At 45.4% G+C, this 21,916-nt stretch overlaps 1 pseudogene; it reads right to left on the bottom strand.

Annotated features, from left to right (window-relative positions):
- Nucleotides 1-3,534: 3,534 nt before the first annotated feature.
- LOC124024958 lies at nucleotides 3,535-21,543 on the bottom strand (annotated as a pseudogene).
- Nucleotides 21,544-21,916: the final 373 nt, after the last annotated feature.

Genomic DNA, 21,916 nt, shown 5'->3' with positions numbered 1-21,916 from the left:
GTGTTAGTGTGTGTTCAAGGGCCTGGCACAGTGCTGAGGCTCAGGTCTTAAGCCCAGAGCAGGAAGGGACCTGATGTTCATCTCCACAGAAACAAACCACTCTGGAAACTTTCCCACATGACCACACACACACACACACACACACACACACACACACACACACACACACACACACACACACACACACACACACACACACACACACACACACACACACACACACACACACACACACACACACACACACACACACACACACACAAATACCCTCTGCTCTGCAACAGATCTCCTCTCAGATGTTAATCACCAATCCTGCGCTGCTATGACCAAAAGGGAATCGAACCAAGGTCATCTGCAAATCTCAAGACCATGTAAGCCCACTAAGCTAAAGCCTAGGCATGCAACAGCACTACTTAGCTTTGGAAATGCAACAAATCAACATTGTTGTTGGCAAGACAACAACACTATTGGCAAGGCAACAATGACTTATTGGCAACCCTAAGCAGAAACAGCCTGGCCTGCAACACCAAATCTTAACAAATCTCCATCCACATTTTGAATTTCTATTTCTGAAACAATGCTGTCTTACATGTTTAACTGTAGATATGTAGCTCACTCAATGCCAGAGGAAAACAGGACATTGTTTGGCAGAGGTGTAAATAGTGCTTGATGTTAGCTAGTGGTTTGTGATGATAGCAGGGGTGCATGGAGGCAAATAGCCTGTTCTTCTGCTGTGGGATATGTTGAAGAAGGAACACTAGTATAAATATAGGCATTAGTGTCCCAGTTAAGATTTCACTCATGAAACTCTAATTAAACAAAAGCTTTGCTAAATCAATACAGTTGAACATGAACAGTATGTTGATGTCTGACTCCTCTAGTGAGTTCAGTGATCGCTGCATTTTGTACTCACTAACTGGATTAGAGAGTCACTGGTCTAATCCGCTGTCTTCTGAGAATCATGAAAAACAAGGGTTTCTCTCAGAATCAGAATTCTGTGCAGTAATATTTTATTTCAACTATACATGCCGTGTTAAAAAAAATTCAACAAGAAGTCCTGAAACAAAAGACGATCATTTTGTACACATTCACAGTTCCAACTTTACAACATATCTACAAACACTCTGAACAAACATCAGGAGGGCTTACTGTCCAATCAGAACAGTATTAGAAAGGTAATGTCAACGAGGCTGGTTCATCTGCACACACAGAGCATAGATAGACAGGAGGGTAGGAAGGCTTTAGACTGACACTGCAACACAAAGATCCAGGTCAATATGGCAATGCACAAGACAGCTGAGCACAGCATGTCTGGACGCATGGAACAGGGGTGTGTGTGTGTGTGTGTGTGTGTGTGTGTGTGTGTGTGTGTGTGTGTGTGTGTGTGTGTGTGTGTGTGTGTGTGTGTGTGTGTGTGTGTGTGTGTGTGTGTGTGTGTGTGTGTGTGTGTGTGTGTGTGTGTGTGTGTGTGTGTGTGTGTGTGTGTGAGCCCAAACGCTGGTTAGCAGAGGACGACTGATAGACAACAGACTTTAATTAATACCATTATCTTTTGAAACAAAATGTGGCTTCGGGTTCCAAACAGGCAGACAAATTAATTCCCCAAATAAAGTAAATGTACCCAAATCATGAACCTCAATGTCAATGTGAGATCTGACCCACATCCTGTTGTTTTACATGTCCCGGTCACATGACCACTGCTCACTCTAATGGAACAGTTTATTAAGCCATTAAATACACATCTTTGATCTATAATAATTACCCGGAGTGTTTACCTTAATACTGGGTTGGATGGTTTATTGAGTACTGTATTGACTGTTTACTGTATATTGGCTGTATAGTGCCATGTTGAGCTGAGTGTTTTGAAGCAAAGCGTTTAGAGAAAAGACAAGAGTCAGTCTACATCCCCTTGCCATAATAGTACATTCACTGCATGGAACCTCAGCTTGTTCTATCAGCAGCCTTCTTCTTCATGAGGTCATATACGGATACTGTAATCCCAGCATGCTTTGCTTCAGTCTGCATTCTGTAATGGAATGTTGGTGACTAAACCGACTCTTAGTTCTAGAATCAAAATAACTGCAGTTTGGTAGATAAATACAAATTGAAATGCAGAACACAAATTTCACTCTGAATTCAAATAATCAGAGTTGCTTAGGTTATATTGTAACAATAATGACATTCAGGACCAAATCACTTTTTTCCCTCAATATTTCTGTATATCGATCATTCGTTGAATTAAGGCACAGGATGCACAGATTGGGGTTAACTGGCCTAAAAATATGTATACTCATATATTTATAATATGTACAGTATCTTGTCATTACCAGCATGACTCGGTAGGACACATTGGTAAATGTTGGTGTGATTGTACACTCACTGGGAAACTGCAAACACAACACTGCCTCTGGAACCAAAATGGCAACCAGAGAACCGAAGATCTAAGATCAGTTACCCTGGAAATGGTTAAGATTAGGTTTGAGAGAGGGTAAGCTGATCCTGCATCTGTACCTTGGGGCAACTACCACACAGAGAGCAGTGTGTGAACTCCCAACGGAGCACAGAGACTAACACTAGTGATGGACATGCAGTTGGTAGGTGAGACAGACAGACATGTTACAGGACGCCATTTCAACCTGACAGAACTAAACCCATTGGTGTTGCTTAAAATGTTTACGTCTTTCATTTCTGAATAAAATAAAGAAAACCAAACCAAAACAACACCAGCCTGTTGAAGTGGGTTGGATGAAATGTTTCTAAATACCACTCTGCTACATTGAAAGACTGGAGGAAAGGTCTCTGCATCGCCCGTTTGTATCTGTGTGTCTGTGTGAGACAGGAGAAGAGTGGTATGTGTTGATAGAGGACTCTGATGTCACTGGAGCCTGTTATAACAGTGCATTGAATTGCATGGTCTGTACGCACACACACACACACACACACACACACACACACACACACACACACACACACACACACACACACACACACACACACACACACACACACACACACACACACACACACAGACACACAGACACAGACACAGACACAGACACAGACACAGACACACAGACACACACACACACACACACACACACACACACACACACACACACACACACACACACACACACACACACACACACACACACACACACACACACACACACACACACACACACACACACACGTCAGGAGACAACGGCAGCTGTAGGGTACAGACACATAAGAGGACTAAATACACTCAACATACATTACTCATCATAAACCAATAGCAGCAAACGTGTTTAGTAGTTATCCCAGTGAGTTACAGAGGGTCCCTGTTAGGGTACGTAGGCAGCCAGGCCTTTCACCTCCCCAAGCAAAGTGTGTGTGTATGTGTTTGCTGTACATTGGGTTTTACCCTCCAGCTGACACACAGTGGTGTTCTCTCTGTTGCCTTCCTTCCTCCTCAGTCTTTATAGTTGAGTTAAACACCTCTAAAGGGACACTAAAGGGACACTATGTTTAGTGTGTCTCCTCGCTGCTCTCCCCATCAGTCAGACATATAAGATACAAACAGTTCTATTGTATTCCTCCTCCTTGTTCAGTTCAGTCCAGTTCACATTCATGGGAAGACATAGGGTGTCCCCCAAATGGCACCCTTATTCCCTATATAGTGCACTAGGTACAACCAGGCCTATGTGCCGTGGTCAGAAGTAGTTGACAACAAAGGGGAATAGGGTGCCATTTGTGACACAAACAGACAGTGCTTAGTGACAGTGAGACATCAGACCCATTCTTCAAGTAGTTCTCGGAGTTAGACCTCGTACCGTCCACAGTCGGGATCATAGGGCCAGGCTACACACTGGGGGCCACGCTAGTCCCCTTCAGGACCCCTACCCCCATCCTGCCTTATGTCCTGGGGCTGGGCTGGGGTTAGTGAGTCAGGGCCAGGGGTCAGGGTTAGAGGAGACTGACCAGTGTGTTGTGAGATGGAGAGAAACATGGAGCCACAAGACAAGACACAGACCTCCACGTCACATCTGGTGTGATTTTCTCTTTTTAGAGTGAAGGAATGAATCATTCCACTGGGAACACACACCGACACACACATGATCCTACTCTCTCCCTAAGCCTTCTCACAACCAGTCTGGCTCTAGAGCACACTCAGTAGTGCCCCTGCCCCGTCCCTTGGTAGTACACTCCATAGTGTCTATGGTGTCCTAGTAGCTGTACTTGTTGACCACCCTCATCTGAGGAGTCTGTGGGGTGAAGGCGTTGGGTTTAGGGGGGACGTCAGGCTTTAGGGACGGGGTTCGTTTAAGCCCCTGGCGGGGGAGCGAGCCGTGCCCACTGTAGCTGCTCTGGCGGGACAGGGAGGGGGTGGGGGTGTTGATGGGGGAGTGAAGCCCCCTCTGGGAGTCCAGTCTGGAGGGAGGGGTGGGGGCATGTACCCCCTCTGTTCATACTGTGTTGGTGGGACAACGACACCCCATACTGACCCCGTTGGGAGAGGTGGCGGTGAGGGAGTGTCTGTGAGAAGAGATCCTGTGATGAGAGCCGTACCTCCTCTCCAGGGTGCCGCTCATGCTTCCTCCCATACCCAGGCTGCCTGTGGGGGAGCTAGGGGTGGAGGGCAGTGGGACGTCTACCCTCTTGGTGGGGCTGTGCCTGGGCAGAGAGGAGGAGGAGGAGGGGGAGTAAAGAGAGGCCTCTCGGCTGGGGACCTTGGGGGGAACCTCAGTGATGTCCCCTAGAGGCTCCAGCATCAGGTGTTGTCTGCTGGGTCGGGGCGCTGAGCCGGCCCCCTCTTGGAGGATAGCCTTGGAGCTAGCGTTAGCCGTGTTAGCATCGTTCAGGTGCTTCAGCAGGTCGTTCAGTGTGTTCCTGGCATCCAGCGACCTCTTCTGCTCCTTCCTGCTTCCTTTAGAATGAGGGGGCGTGGCCTGCAGGTGTTCCATGTTCTCTGGCTTCCTGTCCAGGGTGCGCGGCGGCGTGACGTCGTCGGTCGGGTTTCCATGGTAACCACTGCGGTATTCGTGCGTGGCGTTGGGAAGGACGACGGCGCTGGGGATGTGGGAGTGTCCCAGCGCAGGGTGGGCGTGGGGCTGGGGGTGAGGAGGGGGGGAACTGGGGTGGAACTGGGGACTCTTGGCAATGGAGGAGGAGGTAGAGTTGGAGTTCTTCCTGGATCCGTTGATCTTCCCGTGGTGATTGGCTCGCTCCCATTGGTTCCTGATTGGCTGCAGGCCTTTCTGCTGCAGCACAGGGGTAGACTCGGGGGTGGGCAGGGCGGCCAGCTCGGGGGGCTGACAGCCGTCCCGGAGGATCATGGTCTTGGTGTCTCCGTTAGGCGTCAGGTCCTTACCACTGCTCAGTAAGTTGGTGTACAGCTTGGGACAGTCCAGACTTGGCTGGTACTCCTGGAGACAAGACAGGACAGAAGAGAGGGCTTTGTTCATTTGGTTCCTTCAGCCAACACATACTGTACATACTGTACATACTGTACACACACACACACACACACACACACACACACACACACACACACACACACACACACACACACACACACACACACACACACACACATACATACATACATACATACATACATACATACATACATACATACATACATACATACATACATACATACATACATACATACATACAGTGCCTTCAGAAAGTATCCAGACCTTTACTTTTCAACATTTTGTTACATTACAGCCTTATTATAAAATGGATTAAATAAAAATAAATCCTCAGCAATCTACACACAATACCCCAAAAAATGTCTGCAGCATTGACGGTCCCCAAGAACACAGAGGCCTCCATCATTCTTAAATGGAAGAAGTTTGGAACCGCCAAGACTCTTCCTAAAGCTGGCCTGCTGGCCAAACTGAGCAATCGGGGGAGAAGGGCCTTGGTCAAGGAGGTAACCAAGAACCCAATGGTCACTCTGACAGAGCTCTAGAGTTCCTCTGTGGAGATGGGAGAACCTTTGAGAAGGACAGCCATCTCTGTAGCACTCCACCAATCAGGCCTTTATGGTAGAGTTGCCAGATGGAAGCCACTGCTCAGTAAAAGGCACATGACAGCCCACTTGGAGTTTCCGAAGGCACTGTAAATGTGAATTACAGGGGAGCCGGGGGGGCTCAGCTCCCTTGAATGAAACAAAAGTCCAACTTTGAGGGGTTAACTATTCTCCTATTTGTTTAAAAGCAGTGGTAAATATGAAAATAAATGTTGACAAATTAATCAAACACCCCCACCTTTCTGTCATGGTTTAAACCATTTATTTCGATGAGGCTGCACGTCTCCCTGTCCACAGCACTGTCCACTCACTAGTGCTGAATTCCAGCCTCAGCTGAGCTCCTTTAAACACAGATTTTTCTTTGCACTTGTTCACTTTCGCCATTTGTTTGCCAAGTCCCCTTGATAAAAATAGCCTTTAATTCCAATGCATTAGATATATCCGTTCATTCATAATGGTTTGCTTTTGTCAGTCAGCTGTTCAGAGCGCTCATTGCTTTGTTTCTCAGGCGGGCGCGGGTATCGCTGTTCTCTGTGCCGTCCGCGACCAGAAGTAGACCATTTATTTAGCTTTATTATTTTCAATCAATATCAGTTTTCTTGCCTGGATCAGCTGATGATTGTCTCCAATATCACTAGACAACCAGCCTACAGCTAAATAGCAATGCGCAACCATTCCATCCAACATTAATGACAGTACGCCTATAGTAGACTCTTCAGAAGACTTCGATTTGGTAATGGCATAGGCCTACATTATTTTGGATAATGACATTTTACATAGGCATGGTTACACTTAGTGCTTTTTCCGAGATCTCCAAGATCTAGGAATAGTACAGGGTTTAAGTTCAATGTTCTAATTCAATCATTAAATGCTTAATAATTCCAAATTACACTATCAGTAATGTCATAAATGTAGGGAAAGAAAGGTTGTGGTTTATGTCACATGATCTGTGAAGAATCTAAGAATTCAACTTGTGCATTATATTGAATGTAGGCTACCTGTTCTGTTTATGTTCATGTGTGTAAAATTGCTTCAGTTGAGAGCGTAGGCTACTGGCAGTGTAGGCCTAGTGGAGGGTAAAGGCAACAAAATGCAGTTGACCCTTCTTTTCTGAAAAATGCATTGAAAGTATAGGGCGCGGAACTTTTTTCACTGCAACCGGCAATCAGAGTTCACCCACCATTTATTTACTGCTACATCACTGGCTACCCCACAGTGGAGATGTCAATACCCATAAAACCTAGCGGTCAAACATGGAAGTGGTTCCAATCGTTTTTCATCATTAATTTTTCTCATAGGGAAATTTTAGAAACACTTAAAATAAGGGCTGTGTTTCGTGGAGGCTTACCCAGGCGTGACGTTTTAATAACCATGTAAATCTCTCTCGGACAAGGTGACTTTTATCAATATAGTCAGCTCTATTTACTTTTCGGTTTGAAAATGCTAATTAGCAACAACGTAGACATCATGCAAGACTACAAATCCCTGCAGGCTTCTGCACGTCGTCTCTAGCTGACACCTTTGCTAACAGGTATTGTGTCAAGTTAAAACTTGCACAAGACAGTTTACAGAATTGCTACATTTAGCTAACAGATAGTTAATCCAGAGATTCTTACCTTTGCCTCTATTTGGCAGGCTTGTCCAGATCAATCATGGTATTTATAGTTTAGCGTTTAATTTTTAGGGGATAAACACAGGCGACTATTTTGATAAAAATCACCTTGCCCTAGAGATTTACACGGTTATTAAAACGTCATGCCAAAGTAAACCTACGCGAAACACAGCCCTTATTTGAAGTGTTTCTAAAATCCTCTATGGGAAAAATGTATGGTGGAAAAACGATTGGAGGGTATTATGACTCATACTGTGGTACTCTATAGGCCTACACATTGTAGCCTAGTCTAGTAAATTGACCATGTGTGTTAGGGTAACCACCCATTTTCCCCAGGACAGTTTCAGACCCATTTCAGTTGTCTTGACTTTTCAAGGAACAAAACATTTAAATTTGTCAGCAAGAAGCAGCAATTAATTTGGCCTAATCAATGGTATTCGCCGAATGTCAGTAGGCACACTTTTTGGTGTTTTGTAAACAGATCTACGTCCAGTGATCAGAGTACATGCAGATGTCTATTTCCAGTGATCAGAGTACATGCAGATGTCTATTTCCAGTGATCAGAGTACACGCAGATGTCTATTTCCAGTGATCAGAGTACATGCAGATGTCTATTTCCAATGATCAGAGTACATGCAGATGTCTATTTCCAGTGATCAGAGTACACGCAGATGTCTATTTCCAGTGATCAGAGTACATGCAGATGTCTATTTCCAGTGATCAGAGTACACGCAGATGTCTATTTCCAGTGATCAGAGTACATGCAGATGTCTATTTCCAGTGATCAGATGTCTATTTCCAGTGATCAGAGTACACGCAGATGTCTATTTCCAGTGATCAGAGTACACGCAGATGTCTATTTCCAGTGATCAGAGTACATGCAGATGTCTATTTCCAGTGATCAGAGTACACGCAGATGTCTATTTCCAGTGATCAGAGTACATGCAGATGTCTATTTCCAGTGATCAGAGTACATGCAGATGTCTATTTCCAGTGATCAGAGTACATGCAGATGTCTATTTCCCCCGTCCCCCAAAATAAAATAAATTGTGGACGCCGCACCCTGAATGTCACTGTATAATTCACACTCTGGTTCTATCTATCTACATAAGATACAACGACAATGTCAGTCTGTAACACTCGGTTACTGAATAATGTGTTGACTCATAAATTGCACTCTGTATTCAGGGCTTCAGGTTACCTTGACAGGACTGTCGAAGAGCCCGTTGAGCTTAGCGAAGGATCCGGTGGAGTCGCTGCAGGAGGGGGCTGACTCTGCATCCTTGTGGGCGTGCCGGGGCTTGTGGCGGAGGAAGGAGTCTCTGTAGCAGAACACCACCAGGCCGGCCACTAGCGCACCCAGGAGGAAGGCAGCCAACACACAGCTGATCAGGATATTCATGTGGACCATCTGATTGGCTTCTCCCGCCTGGATCTCCCACACACCTGAAGTCACACACCCCATTGGTTAACGAACACCCTGACACACACAATCACAGCCAATCACAGTTTTACACTACACCTCTATATCAGGTGTGTTTGTAGACACTCAGTAATGCATGGTTTCTCTGCTTTTCCCCTTAAAGGTATTCTGTCCGCTATCCAACAGGGATTTTATCGTTGCCAAAACCATTCAGATTGGCTTCCACTCTCGTCATTCTTAATTGTAAATACATGGTGAAAATGGTTAGGACCCCACAACCACTCCGGTGATGTAAGCCAATCTAGAAGAAGTAGTTTTATGTTAGTTTGAAGAGGAAGAATTGAAGTGTTGCTTTTTTCCCTACCAAGTGTCAAACATTTGTCCCGATAGAAATAGGGTTAGTGCATTCCTAACCAGGGTTAGTGTATTCCTAACCAGGGTTAGTGTATTCCTAACCAGGGTTAGTGTATTCCTAACCAGGACAGAGAAAGACTTGTTCTCACAAAATCAGAAAGACAATGAACCATTGACTCCCCAGCATTGTCAATGGGAAGAGGTTGTAGTTTGTTCTCTACAAGGTGAGGCTGTTCTGTTTCTAGACTGCAGCTTGGTTAGTAACCACAGACATGGACGAGTTAAACATTCACAGAGCAGGAGAGAGACAGAGAGAGGTCCTGGAGCCGGAGGGGTTAATGGACAGGCCTGGGACGTGCTCTAACGCTCCTAGGGTTACAAAACTCCCAGGGTTAACCCTTTACACCCGGGAACAGGGTTAACCCTTCAACTGTAACAGCCAGGGTTATAGGGTCTACTGGCAGAGAGAGAAACGAGGGCAAAATAAAGAGTCTGAAGAAAGAATATAGAAGTGCAGATGGTTTGAAGATAATGAAAGAATTGTTTAAAAAAGGGAGAAAATACATTTTCACCATGTAGAAAATCATTATAATCATGACAATAAATCAATAAATAAATCAAAATACATGAAGTTGGATGAAATATAAATCATAACAAAATCTGAAAAATGTAATCTGCTCTATCAATTGATGGTAATCCCAAATACCTGCCCCTGAGTGTGTGTGTGTGTGTGTGTGTGTGTGTGTGTGTGTGTGTGTGTGTGTGTGTGTGTGTGTGTGTGTGTGTGTGTGTGTGTGTGTGTGTGTGTGTGTGTGTGTGTGTGTGTGTGTGTGTGTGTGAAGGTGTGTGTGTGTGTGAAGGTGTGTGTGTGTGTATGCGTGTGTGTGTATGCGGGGTGTATGCGGGGTGTGTGTGCGTGCATGTGGTGTGTGTGTGTGTGTGTGTACAGTACCAGTCAAAATGTACACACCTACTAATTCAAGGGTATTTCTTGTAGAATAATAGTGAAGACATCAAAACTATGAAATATCACATATGAAATCATGTAGTAACCGAAAAAGTATTAAACAAATCAAAATATATGTTATATTTGAGATTCTTCAAAGTAGCCACCCTTTGCCTTAATGAGAGCTTTGCACACCTTTGGCATTCTCTCAACCAGCTTTATGAGGTAGTCACCTGCAATGCATTTCAATTAACAGGTGTGCCTTGTTAAAAGTTCATTTGTGGAATTTCTTTCCACAAATGTGCAAAGCAACCAACAAGTTCCTCATGAAGCTGGTCTAGAATGCCAAGAGTGTGCAAAGCAACCAACAAGTTCCTCATGAAGCTGGTCTAGAGAATGCCAAGAGTGTGCAAAGCAACCAACAAGTTCCTCATGAAGCTGGTCTAGAATGCCAAGAGTGTGCAAAACAACCAACAAGTTCCTCATGAAGCTGGTCTAGAGAATGCCAAGAGTGTGCAAAGCAACCAACAAGTTCCTCATGAAGCTGGTCTAGAGAATGCCAAGAGTGTGCAAAGCAACCAACAAGTTCCTCAAAGCTGGTCTAGAATGCAAGAGTGTGCAAAACAACCAACAAGTTCCTCATGAAGCTGGTCTAGAGAAATGCCAAGAGTGTGCAAAGCAACCAACAAGTTCCTCATGAAGCTGGTCTAGAGAATGCCAAGAGTGTGCAAAGCAACCAACAAGTTCCTCATGAAGCTGGTCTAGAATGCCAAGAAAAGCAACCAACAAGTTCCTCATGAAGCTGGTCTAGAGAATGCCAAGAGTGTGCAAAGCAACCAACAAGTTCCTCATGAAGCTGGTCTAGAGAATGCCAAGAGTGTGCAAAGCAACCAACAAGTTCCTCATGAAGCTGGTCTAGAGAATGCCAAGAGTGTGCAAAGCAACCAACAAGTTCAAAGCTGGTCTAGAATGCCAAGAGTGTGCAAAGTTCCTCATGAAGCTGGTCTAGAGAATGCCAAGAGTGTGCAAAGCAACCAACAAGTTCCTCATGAAGCTGGTCTAGAATGCCAAGAGTGTGCAAAGCAACCAACAAGTTCCTCATGAAGCTGGTCTAGAATGCCAAGAGTAAAGCAACCAACAAGTTCCTCATAAGCTGGTCTAGAGAATGCCAAGAGTGTGCAAAGCAACCAACAAGTTCCTCATGAAGCTGGTCTAGAATGCCAAGAGTGTGCAAATAGTAAAAAGTATGTGTTATTTCAACCAACAAGTTCCTTGAAGCTGGTCTAGAGAATGCCAAGAGTGTCAATGCCAATGTGCAAAACAAGTTTATTCTCAATGTAAAAATAAAACAAAACCCCTCATGAATGGTCTAGTGCCAGAGTGTGCAAAGCTGCCATCAAGACAAAGGCTTTGACTGGTATAATGTGTTTTTGGTTACAGGATTCATGTGTTATTTCATAGTTTTGTTGTCTTCAGGTTATTCTGGTGTGAAAATAGTAAAAATAAAGAAAAACCCTTGAATGAGTAGATGTGTCTGGACTTTTGACTGGTACTGTGTGTGTGTCAGGTACTGGTACTGTGTGTGTGTGTCAGGTACTGGTACTGTGTGTGTGTCAGGTACTGGTACTGTGTGTGTGTGTGTCAGGTACTGGTACTGTGTGTGTGTGTGTGTCAGGTACTGGTACTGTGTGTGTGTGTCAGGTACTGGTACTGTGTTTGTGTGTCAGGTACTGGTACTGTGTGTGTGTGTGTCAGGTACTGGTACTGTGTGTGTGTGTGTCAGGTACTGGTACTGTGTGTGTGTGTGTGTGTGTGTCAGGTACTGGTACTGTGTGTGTGTGTCAGGTACTGGTACTGTGTGTGTGTGTCAGGTACTGGTACTGTGTGTGTGTCAGGTACTGGTACTGTGTGTGTGTGTGTCAGGTACTGGTACTGTGTGTGTGTGTGTCAGGTACTGGTACTGTGTGTGTGTGTCAGGTACTGGTACTGTGTGTGTGTGTCAGGTACTGGTACTGTGTGTGTGTGTGTCAGGTACTGGTACTGTGTGTACTGTGTGTGACCGTCAGGGCTCCATACAGTGTGGTGGCAGCAGTTCTCTCTCTCCCTGCTAGGCCTTACCCTCTAGGCCCCCTGGGAGTGACTCTAGTGAATGGGAGGTGGCCGGGTCATCCTGCTGCACAAACCCTGAGCCATACAGGTCTGGAAAACCAGCCCCAGGCCCCAACCCAGGCCCTTCCCCAGGACCAAACCCAGGATGGGGGCTCAGGGTGGGGGTGAGTACTGGGGGTACTGGGGGGTGTATGGGCCCACTGGGCTGGTCTGTGAATGACGTAGATGACAACTCCATGTCTGTGGTGACAAACAAACTGTTAACACGGTGTGTAGACATGAGGCCAGCAGGCTGTTAGCTTACATCCTGGTTAGTAGACATGGATTGGTATGTGTACGCACATGTGGGTTAGTTTACATAACATAATAGGTTTTATGTTTTATGATAATGCTGTTTGAAAAAATCATACATTTTCTGATTCAAGAGCTATTTTATTTATCATTACCAGTCATAGAAATACAGTTGTCAGATTCATTTTGTTGAGACAGGATACAGTTTGAAAGGGGAAAAGGGTGAGAGTTGTCTGAGGAAGGTCTTTGGTACACAGCAGCGATGATTTAGCAGTGATAGCAGTGATGACATCAGAGGAGGGAGGGGCGCCGAGTGAGCATGCAGGAAGTAAAGAGGAGGTGCGTGAGGAAGATGAAGTGAGGAAATGAGTCCGTGTGGAGATGGAGATTTCTGACGAGACCCGGTGATGATGTTTGTTGAGATGATGAAGAAGATAAAAAGGTGTTGAAGAAGAGGAGGTTTGTTAAATAAGATGAAGAGTGAGCAGCGTTGAAGGAAGGATGGAAGGAGAGAGGGGTTCGGAGTTCAAGGAAAGAAAGAAACCAGCTGAATAAAAGATCCAACTAACCAGAGGTCGGGTCACCAAATGATTTGTAATCTGTCGCAGATGTAGTGGCCAAAAACACTAAAACAATTAAAGGAACAACAAATCAGTATAAAGGAACCCAAAAGTAAAGTCCCAAAACAAAAAAAAGCCCCGATAACTAAGAGTGTAGTTCTTTTGAATCAAATGATAAAAAGCTAAAGGACAGGTTGTCTGAGTCGGCCTATTGCTCCAAGTCTTGTCTGTCTCTAGAGGAGAGACAGCTATGCATGGCCTCTATCCCCTGTTCTAGTTCTATGGTTCGGCCTGGTGTGTCTCCTATAGCAACACTGTCTTAGTACTGCTACTGGTAGAGCACGTCTATGTTTCTCCCCTCCAAGTAGGCAGCATTAGTTACAGGTGGCCTGGCTGTGTACAGTATGTGGATCTACGGTGGATGTGTATGTTAATACTGAACATAGAACCATGTAGGGAGGGTTACTGATTGGTGTGTTGGTATGGTGTGGTTACTGGTGTTACTGGTAGTGTGTTACTGGTTGGTTGTGCAGACTGATGGTGTGTGGTAGCAAGAGAGAGTGAGAAAGAGATGGGTTGGTATGAATGGGAGGGGCTCACCATGGCAGTCTCCCAGCTGAACCGTGTTCCCAAACTCTACATCCTGCTCATAACCAGTCCTGAAAGAGAGAGGCAGAGGGGAGAAGATTAGAGCCGAGAACCAAACCTCTCTAACCAACATTTCCTTCCTTTATTCAAGTTTTTTCCTGAACTCTGTAGTATGTACCCTAGCTTAGTAGTGTGGTAGTATTGTAATATTTAATACGCACAGGGCTCTAAATTTACATTTTTCATTGGTAGCACTGGTCCTCCCGCCTTTAAAAAGGTTAGGAGAACCAGAAAATCTGATTTTTGAAATGGTTTGAGATGTAGCCTATATGAAGTCTAGCTGCTCTACAGCCCATGTTGTGCCCTAAAAACTCATATGGAACCCTGTAAATACATGTGTTTATTATAAAAACCTAAAATGTTGATACAGATACCTCTCATTGAAATGAAAAAGTAATTTTGGGGAATATAAGGTTTCTACATTATGTAAAAGCACTATTTTCCTATTGAGATGCATTACATCGAAAATTGTTCGCTGTCTCTTTAAGAGCATTTGTGATGATGTCATGCAGGACATCTCTCATTCAAATCAAATACAATTTTATTGGTCACGTACGCATATTTAGCAGATGTTATTGCGGGTGTAGCGAAATGCTTGTGCCATTCATTGTTCCATTCATTCATTGATCATTGATCTCCTGAATAAGCTATTCCCTTTCCTTTCTTTCTGTGCCTCCAAATGTTTGGATATACTGGTAAAGTTACCAGGTCGTTTGCTAGCTAGCTAATGAGCTAACAAACATGACTGAACAAGGTGTAAAACAAATGTTTGGATATACTGGTAAAGTTACCAGGTTGTTTGCTAGCTAGCTAATGAGCTAACAAACATGACTGAACAAGGTGTAAAACAAATGTTTGGATATACTGGTAAAGTTACCAGGTTGTTTGCTAGCTAGCTAATGAGCTAACAAACATGACTGAACAAGGTGTAAAACAAATGTTTGGATATACTGGTAAAGTTACCAGGTTGTTTGCTAGCTAGCTAATGAGCTAACAAACATGACTGAACAAGGTGTAAAACAAATGTGGCCCGCAAATAGTTTTAGAAAGGCCCGTGACATGTTATGAATGTAAAATGTGTCCTGCCAATAGTTTTAGAAAGGCCTGTGACATGTTATGAATGTAAAATGTGTCCTGCCAATCCGTGACCGGAAGAGATAAATGTTGCTCCAGTAATATGAGTCAGATCTTTTGAAATGCTTGGGCTAAAAACTAGCAGTTTCCACTGGATTAATGGTGCAATCATGGTGCTAACTAATCTGCGCTCTGGAAACAACGTTACAACGAAGCCTTATCATTACAAACATTATTATTAAAAATAAAGAAAAACAAATATTTAGATTTTTTGGGGTTACACTGGTGCTCCCAAATTAAAAACTCCAGGTCGCACAGCAAAATATTTTGTTGCATATGAGATCAAATTGATCCCACTTTAGGGCCCTGAGTATGCATACTATTTAGTATTGTAATACTTGGTACTCACAGAACTCCAGGCAGGATCCTCTCACAGGCTCCATGAGGCATCCAGCCACAGTAGGGGTCCCTGGACGCTATACAAGACCTAGGGGAGAAACACAACACAGGGTTAACATATATCTGTAGATATAATATATATAATAATAATAATATACAGTTCACCATACAGGGTTAAATAGGCAGCACCAGTTAACCTCTGTCTGGCTGTATATTAACCAGTGTGCTACAGGTACTCAGTGTTTATGACATGTAGATGGAGAAAAAACACATCAATAAACACACAAACCTGTGACCAGGTACAGCAGAAAGTAACCTTGGAGTGGAGTGTGTGCATGTTTCTGAATGCGCGTGTGTGTGTGTCTGTATGCGTCTGTGTCTGACTCACTTGTGGCAGTTAGTGTGCCGCTCACAGCGGCTGAGAGGCATGCGAACCACACAGCTTGAGAAAGCTACATACACACTGTGTGTGTCTCTGTCAACATGGAGCGACAAAATATGCCTGTCATCCTCACTGTTAGACAGACACCTGGGAGACAGAGAGAAGAAAAGAGAGGGAAGAGATGGGTTGGGAGAGGAGAGGGAGTAGGGGAGAGAGAGAAAGGGAGGGTGGGTGGTGGAGGGGGAGACAGATGAGAATCAGAAATCAGATTACAGGTTACTTGATCGGTTGTTTATCAGAAAGGCCTGTCTACGGTTTCACTCTCCAGATGTAATCACAGTGGCACTGTTTAGCCCTGATACCCTTACTGACAAGAGAGAATGAGAGACAGAAGAAGAAAGAGGAGAGCGAGAGAGACAGAAGAAGAAAGAGGAGAGCGAGATAGACAGAAGAAGAAAGAGGAGAGCGAGAGAGACAGAAGAAGAAAGAGGAGAGCGAGAGAGACAGAAGAAGAAAGAGGAGAGCGAGAGAGAGAGAGACAGAAGAAGAAAGAGGAGAGCGAGAGAGACAGAAGAAGAAAGAGGAGAGCGAGAGAGACAGAAGAAGAAAGAGGAGAGCGAGAGAGAGAGAGACAGAAGAAGAAAGAGAAGAGCGAGAGAGAGAGACAGAAGAAGAAAGAGGAGAGTGAGAGAGAGACAGAAGAAGAAAGAGGAGAGCGAGAGAGAGAGAGACAGAAGAAGAAAGAGGAGAGCGAGAGACTGAGGAAGAGAGAGGGAGAGACAGAAGAAGAAAGAGGAGAGCGAGAGAGAGACAGAAGAAGAAAGAGGAGAGCGAGAGAGAGAGAAGAAAGAGGAGAGCGAGAGAGAGACTGAAGGAAGAAAGAGGAGAGCGAGAGACTGAGGAAGAAGAAAGAGGAGAGCGAGAGAGAGACAGAAGAAGAAAGAGGAGAGAAGAGAGAGAGACTGAGGAAGAAAGAGGAGAGCGAGAGACTGAGGAAGAAAGAGGAGAGCGAGAGAGAGACAGAAGAAGAAAGAGGAGAGCGAGAGACGGAAGACTGAGGAAGAGAGACTGAGGAAGAAAGAGAGAGCGAGAGACTGAGGAAGAAAGAGGAGAGCGAGAGACTGAGGAAGAAAGAGGAGAGCGAGAGAGAGAGAAGAAGAGAGAGACTGAGGAAGAGAGAGAGAGAGACTGAGGAAGAGAGAGAGAGAGACTGAGGAAGAAAGAGGAGAGCGAGAGACTGAGGAAGAAAGAGGAGAGCGAGAGACTGAGGAAGAAAGAGGAGAGCGAGAGAAGAGAAGAAGAAAGAGAGAGCGAGAGAAGAGAGAGAGCTGAGACTGAAGAAAGAGGAGAGCGAGACTGAGGAAGAAAGAGAGAGCGAGAGACTGAGGAAGAAAGAGGAGAGCGAGAGACTGAGGAAGAAAGAGGAGAGCGAGAGACTGAGGAAGAGAGAGAGAGAGACTGAGGAAGAGAGAGAGAGACTGAGGAAGAGAGAGAGAGAGTCTGAGGAAGAGAGAGAGAGACTGAGGAAGAGAGAGAGAGAGACTGAGGAAGAGAGAGAGAGACTGAGGAAGAGAGAGAGAGAGACTGAGGAAGAGAGAGAGAAACTGAGGAAGACTGAGGAAGAGAGAGAGAGAGACTGAGGAAGAGAGAGAGAGAGACAGGAGAAGAGAGAGACTGAGGAGAGAGAGAGAGACAGAAGAGACTGAGGAAGAAAGAGTAGAGCGAGAGAGACAGAAGAAGAAAGAGGAGAGCGAGAGACTGAGGAAGAGAGAGGGAGAGACAGACGGTGAGAGACACACAGCGTGAAAGAGAAAAAAACAGAGTGAGAGATGAGACCAAAAAAGAGAAAGACAGTGAGAGACAGAGACTAAGACAGAGACTCAAAGAGAGTAAGAGAGAGAGACAGTGAGAGACGTGTTGTGAGTGTTCCGTACTTGGCTCTGTTAAACAGGTCAATCTCCTCCAATAGGATGCTGTCGTTTAGGGACAGAGGGGAAGTCTTGGCTAGAACCTTCAGCACCATGCCCGCCTCTGAACCAATGAACAGCACCGTGTAGTTACCATGTGGACCAGCCGCGTTGTCCACCGCCAGGGCTGTCAGCCTGTACCTAGAGAGACAAGGACAAGACAGGAGGACAGTCAGACTTCAGTAGGAATTATCAAGACAGTATTTAAAGGCCATCCGTGCGATCTACAAATGAGCATTTTGATTTCGTTTTTTGTTGATTGTTACCCGGGAATTTAGATCCCACAAGCAACTCTTGCGATGTGTGTGTGCTTACCTGACGCGTGTCTTGGTGAACCAGGGCTCGTCTCCTATGTTAGGCACGGAGGAGTCCATGAGGGGGTGAGACTTGATGAAGAGGAGGGTCTCATCAGGGAACTCTATAGAGGTCTTATAGGACTCAGCCTGGCCGTGACCCGCACAGCAGCCTGGCCTGGAGTCATAGGGGTCAGAGAGGGGTCAAAGGTCAACACAGGTCACACATGAGCCCAGCTACCATCACCCTGTAGGGACTAATAATGTTGACTATTGAATTGAACTGAGGAGAGGGGTAAGGGTACGAGAGAGGAGCAGATGCCTGTCAGGACAACAAAGAGACGTGCTGCTGTATCACCGTAAACATGAAGTCATAACAGAGGATTAGAATGTTCATTATTTACCACCATAATGAGCAGCTCTGTGGACTTCGTGTGGGAGAGAGCTGAGCTACGCGTCTAAATATCAGATTAATTATTTACTGCTAATAATGTGTGTGTGTGTGTGTGTGTGTGTGTGTGGGGAAAGGTACAGGTACAGGTACATACCTGGGTTTGGGTAAAGGTACAGGTACATACCTGGGTTAGGGAAAGGTACAGGTACATACCTGGGTAAAGGTACAGGTACAGGTACATCCCTGGGTTAGGGTAAAGGTACCGGTACATACCTGGGTTCGGTAAAAGGTACAGGTACATACCTTGGTTAGGGAAAGGTACAGGTACATACCTGGGTTAGGGAAAGGTACAGGTACATACCTGGGTTTGGGCAGTCTCTCCTCTGGGAAGGCGGTCCAGACAGAGTCAGGTGTTTTCTGTTCTTTAAATCGTCCTCTGAACACCGTCTCTATGTCATCCATGGAGAACGCACACACTGCAGACCCTGGGATACTGAAGAGAGAGGAACACAACCACACACTGTTACACAACTACTATTAACTATAGCTACTAATATACACACTGCAGACCCTGGGATAGTGAAGAGAGAGGAACACAACCACACACTGTTACACAACTACTATTAACTAGATATGGAGAAAACACACACAACAAGAGATTCACAATAACAACACATCTGTTACACATCTGTTACACCAATATTACAAAGAGTGTAGCCCAAATGGCACCCTATTCCCGTATAGTGAACCACTTTGACCAGATCCCTATGGTCCCTCGTCAAAAGTAGTGCTCTATACAGGGAATAGGGTGCCATTTGGGATGCAGCCTCAGTGTGTCCATCCTTACCTGTTCATCTGTGTAGTGAAGACTCCCACCACAGAAGGAACTCCGTTGATGTTGATGATGTCAGTGATGGACTGTAGAACATCGAAGTAGAAGAAGGATTCTCCAGGAACAGAACAGTTGAGTCTGGCCTTGACGAAGGACGTCCAGTGTTTCTCCAACACACGCTGAGACCCGCCTACGTCGTTCTTACAGATACGAGCCACTCTGGAGTAGACGGCCTGGAAAGGAAAGGGGGAGCAGGGGGGAGAGAGAGAGACTCTGCAATCAGCATCACTAAAACACTTCCTCCCTCTGAATAAGACATCTGCCTCATCCTGTGGCCTCACAGTGTGACGCACACTGACGCATACACAAGCACACGCACGGGCGCACACACATGCTTATCCAGGACCCTGTGTCAGAGAGGACATTTGTTTGAAGCTCCGATTGAACAAACACCTCACACTCACACCTCTTAGCCCTAAACCTGATTCACACTCACCTCTTTACTCAGTCTGATTAACCTTGAACTAGGACAGAGCTGGGCTATAGGACTGGGCTATATGATAGGGGCTAGGCTATATAATAGGGGCTGGGCTGTAGGACGGTGCTATTTGATAGGTACTGGGCTATAGGACTGGGCTATAGGACGGTGCTATATGATAGGGACTGGGCTATATGACAGGGACTGGGCTATAGGATGGTGCTATAAGAAGGGGCTATATGACAGGTAGTGAGCTATAGGACTGGAATTGGGCTATAGTATGGGGCTATATGATAGGGTCTGGGCTATAGGACGGGGACTGGGCTATAGGATGGGGCTATATGATAGGGACTGGGCTATATGACGGGGACTGGGATATATGGTAGGGACTGGGCTAGATCTCTGGGCTAGGGCTCTGGGTGTTGGAGTGTTGGGCTGTAGGGGACTAGGGCTAGAGCTCTGGGTGTTGGACTGTGTGGGACTAGAGCCAGAACTCTGGGTGTTGGAGTGTGGGGACTAGGGCTAGAGCTCTGGGTGTTGGAGTGTGGGGGACTAGGGCTAGAGCTCTGGGTGTTGGAGTGTGGGGGACTAGAGCTAGAGCTCTGGGTGTTGGAGTGTGGGGGACTAGGTCTAGAGCTCTGGGTGTTGGAGTGTGGGGGACTAGGTCTAGAGCTCTGGGTGTTGGAGTGTGGGGGACTAGAGCTAGATCTCTGGGTGTTGGAGTGTGGGGGACTAGAGCTAGAGCTCTGGGTGTTGGAGTGTGGGGGACTAGGGCTCGAGCTCTGGGTGTTGGAGTGTGGGGACTAGGGCTAGAGCTCTGGGTGTTGGACTGTGGGGGACTAGGGCTAGAGCTCTGGGTGTTGGACTGTGGGGGACTAGGGCTAGAGCTCTGGGTGTTGGACTGTGGGGGACTAGGGCTAGAGCTCTGGGCGTTGGACTGTGGGGGACTAGAGCTCTTGTGGTTTAAATGAAGCGTGTGAAGCAGTCAGCAGAAACAGCTTAAATAATTGACCAGTGCAAAGCTCCATCTGCCCAGGTGTTATCCCAGACCCATCAGCATCGACACACACACACACACAGGAACACACACAAACACACATCCCAGCATTAGTAGCGCTAAAATATTTATCATCCCACGGTTTCAGCCTGGCCGCCCATTCTTTGAATGGGTAAATATGAGGCCTGTGGTGGCTAAAGCAACTAACAACTGCAGAAAACATCCATTACCACCAAGGGTGTGTGTGTGTGTGTGTGTGTGTGTGTGTGTGTGTGTGTGTGTGTGTGTGTGTGTGTGTGTGTGTGTGTGTGTGTGTGTGTGTGTGTGTGTGTGTGTGTGTGTGTGTGTGTGTGTGTGTGTGTGTGTGTGTGTGTGTGTGTGAATCCTCTCCATGGGTAAAGGGTTTACATGTAAAGTAGTTTGACCTACAGTTCAGTCACTACCAAACTACACCTTACACATTCTGCTGTACTCTGCACTTTTCTACAACACTATTTGTTGTCTGGTAATATAGTGTTTACTATTTATAATACATCAATATTTATAATACACAATGTTGTCTAGTAAACTGTGTGTGTGTGTGTGTGTGTGTGTGTATGTGTGTGTGTGTTACCTTGCCCAAGTTGTTGTGTTCTGCTGCGATCTCTCTGTAGAAGAAGTAGACATAGTTCCCATAATCCACTGCATGCAGGAAATGGGGCTCTGGAAGAGAGAGGGGACAGAGGTTTTGTGTTGTCACGTCTCTTTTTTTCTCTCCCTCTACTACCTCTGTCTATACATAACTATCTCTGTCTATACATAACTATCTCTGTCTATACATAACTATCTCTGTCTATACATAACTACCTCTGTCTATACATAACTATCTCTGTCTATACATAACTATCTCTGTCTATACATAACTATCTCTGTCTATACATAACTATCTCTGTCTATACATAACTATCTCTGTATACATAACTATCTCTGTCTATACATAACTATCTCTGTCTATACATAACTACCTCTGTCTATACATAACTACCTCTGTCTATACATAACTACCTCTGTCTATACATAACTACCTCTGTCTATACATAACTACCTCTGTCTATACATAACTACCTCTGTCTATACATAACTATCTCTGTCTATA

Source organism: Oncorhynchus gorbuscha, unplaced genomic scaffold, assembly GCF_021184085.1.
Source record: "Oncorhynchus gorbuscha isolate QuinsamMale2020 ecotype Even-year unplaced genomic scaffold, OgorEven_v1.0 Un_scaffold_2096, whole genome shotgun sequence".
Lineage (NCBI taxonomy): Eukaryota > Metazoa > Chordata > Actinopteri > Salmoniformes > Salmonidae > Oncorhynchus > Oncorhynchus gorbuscha.
This window is presented reverse-complemented; position numbering and strand designations above follow the sequence as displayed.